Source organism: Bubalus bubalis, chromosome 13, assembly GCF_019923935.1.
Source record: "Bubalus bubalis isolate 160015118507 breed Murrah chromosome 13, NDDB_SH_1, whole genome shotgun sequence".
In the NCBI taxonomy this organism is placed as follows: Eukaryota; Metazoa; Chordata; class Mammalia; order Artiodactyla; family Bovidae; genus Bubalus; species Bubalus bubalis.
This window is the reverse complement of record NC_059169.1, coordinates 63,934,975-63,941,237: the sequence shown is the minus strand read 5'-3', so window position 1 is coordinate 63,941,237 and position 6,263 is coordinate 63,934,975. Positions and strand designations below refer to the sequence as shown.

Below are 6,263 nucleotides of genomic sequence, written 5' to 3'. Positions count from 1 at the left end.
CAAGACTATGCTGTGTGGCTTCCTCTCTGGGTAGGAAGGCAAGGTGTCTTCTACATTTTTGCATTTTTCCAGGTTGCCACCCGTGCCCCAGGCCACACAGAGTAAGGGAAGACAAGGTCTGATAAGGATTACCAGGAGAGAGATGAGTTAATATCTCTACCACATTGATGAGCTTCCCAGGTGGCGCTAGTGGTAAAGAACCCACCTGCCAATGAAGGAGACGTAAGAGACGCAGGTTTGATCCCTGGGTCAGGAAGATCCCCTGGGGAAGGGCATTGCACCCACTCCAGTATTCTTGCCTGGCGAATTCCCTGGACAGAGGAGCCTGGCAGGCTATAGTGCATAGGGTTGCACAGAGTCAGACACGACTGAAGCGACTTAGCATGCATGCACGACATTGAGGTGTTCTTAGTTTTTATCCCTAAAGTTCCAAGTTCACTTTAAGAACTGTCTTTTATCTTCTGGTTTCATTTGCTGCCCCTGTGTGGCTCCACTGCCCGCTCTGCCAAAGGTCTGCTCCCAGCTTTACCGCTGCTCCTCTGACCCCAACCCTCAGTCCCTAACGGAAAATCTCAGCCCTTCTCTGAGGCAGCGATGAGGTGGATATGATGTAGCTTGTTGTGAAAACCACAGAATCTGTGCTCAGCTGATCCTTTACCAGCCCTAACTCTGCCACGCAGCTCTGGGTCAATCAACCACCCCATACCTCCCAGGTTGCTGCCCCTGGGGAACATCACTGGGTAACTCGCTCATACCTCCCGCGAAGGGGATTTATTAGACTCCGGAACACCAAAGATGAAAGGCACAGGCAGGCCTGCCCTCAAGGAGCTTCAGCCACAGGAGGAAAGGGAACAACACATGAGATTCAAGGTAAGAAAAGGAGCTCAGTTTTGAAAACGTAATGTGTGACTGGCAGAAATTTCGGCAGCTGAGGCTGGAACCTTTAAGAGATAGTGATGATTTAACAGTGATGTGGGTCAAGCCACCACCACAAAGAACTAACTCATCTAATGCTGTCCATGTATGTCCCAGCCCATGTGATGCCCTGGTATCTTCACATACGTCATTGCTTTGAATGAGGTTGTAGGTATCATTATTACCCAAAGTCAAATGTGAGAAAACCTTACACAGTTTCAAGAATATCTCCAGGGCCTTGAAGGTGATAGAGAGGCTAGGGTTCAAGGTCAGGCTGATGGGTTTCAAGTCTGAGCTCCTAACCAGGGTGCCGCATGGCTTGCCCAGGGGACAGTGTTGTTACTCATGTGTCCCCATTGTTTTGTTGTGAACAACTTGGGGGGCCAAATGCCAACCTGTGCTTCATGGAATATCTCAGAGCACAGTGCAGATGTGGCCTCTAGTCGGTGTCATCAACTGGCTGACGGCTTAAGCCTCCTTCTTCACCCTCGCTGTGAAATGATACCTTAGAACTTCAATTTAATTCCACAAAATGTTGCTGAACATCTAAAGAAGGTGGAAATGAGACTGTGATGCAAAGATAAATAGGACATAATCTCTCGTCTTGGGATAGTTCTGATTTATGTGTGGGGAGGAGAGAGAAAGAGGAATAGAAAACCACCAGACCCAGTCTGTGCCCTCGTGCAGGGACTGAGAACCTTCTGGCCTCCAGGCCAGGTTGCAAAGCCACTGAGACCCATGGGAGCCTCCTTCAGATTCGGTGCACGCCTGACTTCTCCACTGAGCACAGGAGGAAGAATGTCTAGGACCCATGACACTTTCTGGGACCCCAAAGCTATTTTTACTTTTCTTTTAAAATCAGAAAAGAATAAAAAGCAGTAATAATGAACCTAGCTTGGATTATATTTGTCTTATGCCAACAGAGGCATAAACAATATTATGTATTTAGTCCTTTTCATAGAGGAAAGAGCCAAGGAAAGCTAAAGTGCCTGGGCCCAAAACAGTCCTCACTCAACTCTGCCATGATGGCCCAACCCCAACCACTCGATGCACCCTGGATTTTATAGGCTACAGAGAGCTGTGCTTGACTTGAAGTGAATACTCTGAAACTTGTGATAATGTTTTATTGACGATCTCAAGAAGGGATTCAACATCTCAAGATCCAAATGTGAGGGGGAAATGATTTTAGAACCATGAAACTTGGCCTCTATTATACCAGGGAAAGAAGATCTAATACCAGCATTCCTTCCATGGACCCCAGCAGTATCACTCTGATCCCTAGAATTAGTATGAATCAGTTGCTAAGAAAGAAGCCTGATCTGTTTCCCAGGCCTACTGAGGATGCAAAGCATCAAAAGCAAAAGCCACACTCTGGAAATGAGTGAGTAATCCATGCTGTCTGCTGGAGAGTCCAGAAGGCAATTTGCACCATCTCACCTGCTGAAACCTCAATGCCTGTCGATGCGGGCAGCAGTCAGGCCCCCTAGCCCACGACAGCTGCTGGCAGGGGAGATAGGCTCTTGTTACCAGCCAGGGCCTCCCTGAGAAGACTGGGGTGCCTCAGAGGAGGTGCCAAAGCTGAAATCCAGAGTATACCAGAGGGGTGGAGAATGGAATGCAGGCACCTCCAAGCGCTGGTCCCAGAGGTGGTGGGAAGGACAGGGCAGTCAGTGGAACCCAGATATCTAGGACCCAGCCTGGAGGACTGCCTGCTCCCCCAACATCTCAAAGGATGATCCTGGGTTTTAAGCTTCTTTCAAAATCACCATGAGGACTTGGAATGAGGGAGAGGGCAGCTTAGACAACACTGAGAGGGCTAAGATCAGACGATGACTCATGCTTGCAAATGCTGACCGAGTCTACCTCCTACCTGAAGGGCAAAGTGACATTTCTCATCCTTTCCCCAAATAAATCTTCCGTGTGCAGCGTTCTCTGAGGACCTCAAGGCCTGTCAAGGACTTGGCCCTGAGCTCATTGAAGCCACAGTAATTGCCAAGTTTTGCAGATGTTTGCACTGACTGCTTTATGTTTTGCAATATTCCAGAGCTGTTCCCAAGTGACGCGCATCCATTCACCAAGTTAATGCTTAATAAGAACGATCTACAAAGGGTGACCGAAAGATGAGGAGAGTGAAGACTGCCTCCAGTGAGCATGAATGAGTGAAATAAATAAATAGATGCCATGCTGATCCCAAAAGAAGGAAGGTGCAGGAAGGGGAACTTGCACAGCAATTCTGGGGAGCAGGTGGGGAGAAGGAGGACAATGTTTACTTGTGGACATGGGCATGTTTCTTTTTCTCAGGTGTGACGTGAGATCCCACCTGGGCTTGGGATGCTCCTGCCAAACTCAGGTTGAGATGAGTGTACAGATGAGTCACACTTGAAATATACAGAGATGAGCTATATCTGGAACATACATGGATGAGCTATACCTGAAATGTACATGGATGAGCTATACTTGAAATGTATATGGATTGGCAGCTATACCTGAAATGTACACAGATGAGCTATACTTGAAATATACACAGAGGAGCTATACCAGAAATATACATAGATGAGCTGCACTCCTCTGTGAACTGTGCAAGGTGAGCTCTTACAGAAACATGCATTGATTCCACAGCCAGGGAGGAGTTAGTTCCCGGGGAAAGGAAAGTTTGGTTAACTCTGAAGGAAGCACAATGATCACAAAGCTACAGAAATGAAATAACCAGTCCTACTTTTTAACCTGCTTTTGTCTATATCGTCTCATTTAATGTTTGCAAAAATCCTGTAGGCACCAGAATTAGTATCTCTACAAAACAGAGAAAGAGGTTAAAGGATTTTCCTGAAGGTCAGTCAACAATTTAGTGGTATATTTGGGATTCAAAGACAGGTCTTTATTCTTTCCCAGCATTTACATGATATATAAAATGCTATATCTCCTTTATATTTAACATATATATATATGTAATTCAATTCAGTTCAGTTGATCAGTCATGTCTGACTCTCTGCAACCCCATGGACTGCAGCACGCCAGGATTCCCTGTCCATCACCAACTCCCGGAGCTTGCTCAAACTAGGGTCCATCGAGTTGGTGATGCTGTCCAACCACATCATCCATGGTCGTCCCCTTCTCCTCCTGCCTTCCATCTTTCCCAGCATCAGGGTCTTTTCCAATGAGTCAGTTCTTCACATCAGGTGGCCAAAGTATTGGCATTTCAGCTGCAGCATCAGCATAATACATATTTTATACTGCAAGTTTTGGGAATTCCCAGGTGGTGCTAGTGGTAAAGAACCTGCTTGCCAATGCACGAGACATAGAGACATAGGTTCGATCCTTGGATTGGGAAGATCCCCTGGAGGAGGTATGGCAACCCACTCCAGTATTCCTGCCTGGAGAATCCTATGGACAGAGGAGCTTGGCGGGCTACAGTCTACAGGGTCATAAAGAGTCAGACAAGACTGAAGCGACTTAACAATGCATGCACATGTTTTACATGTAGTATATGTAATCCTCACCTCTATCCTGCAGAAGTGGTATTGTTATCTTCATTTAAAGATGGCAAAATGAAGGCTCAAGGAGTGAGATCATACAACAGATCTGAGGTCACAATTAATTTCACCAAATTTTAGACCTTGCTTTGTGCCAAGCCAGGGTTTTCTCAGCTGCCAACAAGAGCAAGCACAATTCAAGGGGGAAAAAATGACCACAAGGTCTCAGACATCACAAGTTGAATTTTTTAAAATGTTTTAAAGGGCAAAATAATTGTCTGGTGTATCGTGGTTTTTTGTTTTTTTTTTTTTTCCTCTCCTGCTAACAGGCTGAATTCCATGTAGGAATGGAGCAATGCCATAATTGCACAGGATTGCAAATGTACGCTGGCTCGTTTTATTAATTAAGCAGGCCTGGATGCTAATTTAGTTGCTATGGACCACAGCTCCCAGGAGATGCACATAGAGGCAAAACCTTTAAGGGGATTTATAGATAATGCAGGTGGGAATTTTTGAAGAGGAGGAATGTGATTGCACAACCATGTTAGCACAGAATCCAGCTACTTCAAGAGCGATGTCCATGGACTGTGCTATCCGCCAGCTGGAGGGCTTGGGGACGGATACCGGGAGTAATTATAACAATGAGAGAGCAATTTTCCTATAACTCTGGACCTACCCTCTTTGCAGGAATCCTAGCCCGCCTTCGTCCTCCGCATCTCCCCTGGGGCTTCAGGAGACTTGTCACCACAGTTCACACCAGCTTCCTCCTGCCCCAGCTCTCCCACTGCATCTCCAGTCTCTGAACCTGCAGAGCTGCTGATGCTGCTGGGGCCTGACGTCGCCCTGCAGCTGGAGGCCGCCCTGGCTGACCCTCAGCTGCCCTGTCCCTGTCTCACTCCAGAGACGGGCCTCGGGGGCAATCTTGTCTTTAACACGCGGCCTCCTCTGTTCCAGGGGTCACGGAAGACCGCCCAGAGCTCACCACGTCTCACGGAGATTTTAATGAAACAGCTCTTGTATTTATTTGTGTTGCTGCCTCCAAGGCCTGGGGCCATGACATCAGTCCCTGAGAGGGGAGGCCCGGGCTTAGGGGGACATCAGGCTTTCTGTCCAGTTGCTTAGGTTCTGACACTAACCCGGCTTTTCTGCTTCAGTCCTCCACTCTTCCCTCTGTTTTTTCTCAGGCGTGTCTGAGTCCTGGGGTGAATGCCGTTTACCTTGCACCCTGTGGCACTTGTTAAAAGTAAACAGGTTTTCCCTGAGCGTTGGCAGTTCCACCAGAAGGAGAACAAAGGTCAATGCAGTCACACGGAATCTGATTAACACCAAGCCGCAGAAACACACCCCTGGATTAGATGCTTTCCCAGCTGCCCCTGCCCTTTGGACAGAGGAACCCTTCTAGCTGGTGTGCAGGCAGCAGCTATGCTTAGCTCGCTCAGTGGGAATGTGTTAACCCACATTTCAAGTTAGGTTTGCCTATTGTTATTTTTTAATTATATGTACCTTAAGAGTGATGTTATCATTTGAATTTTTAAAAATGTATAGAAAAAAGTTTTATTACATTGGAGTAAAAGAAAAAAGAAATTTTAATCAGGTTTACAGAGGTATAATTTACATTCAATGAATTCCACCCTCTTTAGTGGACCGTGTGATGTGGTGCGCTGAGTCACTCAACTGTGTCTGACTCTTTGCGACCCCATGGACTGTAGCCCACCAGGCTCCTCTGTCCATGGGATTTTACAGGCAAGAATACTGGAGTGGGTTGCCATTTCCTTCTCCAGGAGATCTTCCCAATCCAGGGATCGAACCCAGGTCTCCTGCATTGCAGGCAGGTTCTTTACCACTGAGCCACCAGGGAAGCCCCAGCAAATATACAGG

At 47.1% G+C, this 6,263-nt stretch overlaps 1 long non-coding RNA gene across 1 annotated transcript; it reads left to right on the top strand.

Annotated features, from left to right (window-relative positions):
* Positions 1-271: 271 nt before the first annotated feature.
* On the top strand, positions 272-5,984 carry LOC123328915. Its single transcript, XR_006543917.1, has 4 exons — positions 272-870; positions 2,960-3,119; positions 3,217-3,499; positions 5,073-5,984. It is a non-coding gene; the product is annotated as an uncharacterized LOC123328915 (long non-coding RNA).
* The last annotated feature ends 279 nt before the right edge of the window (positions 5,985-6,263 follow it).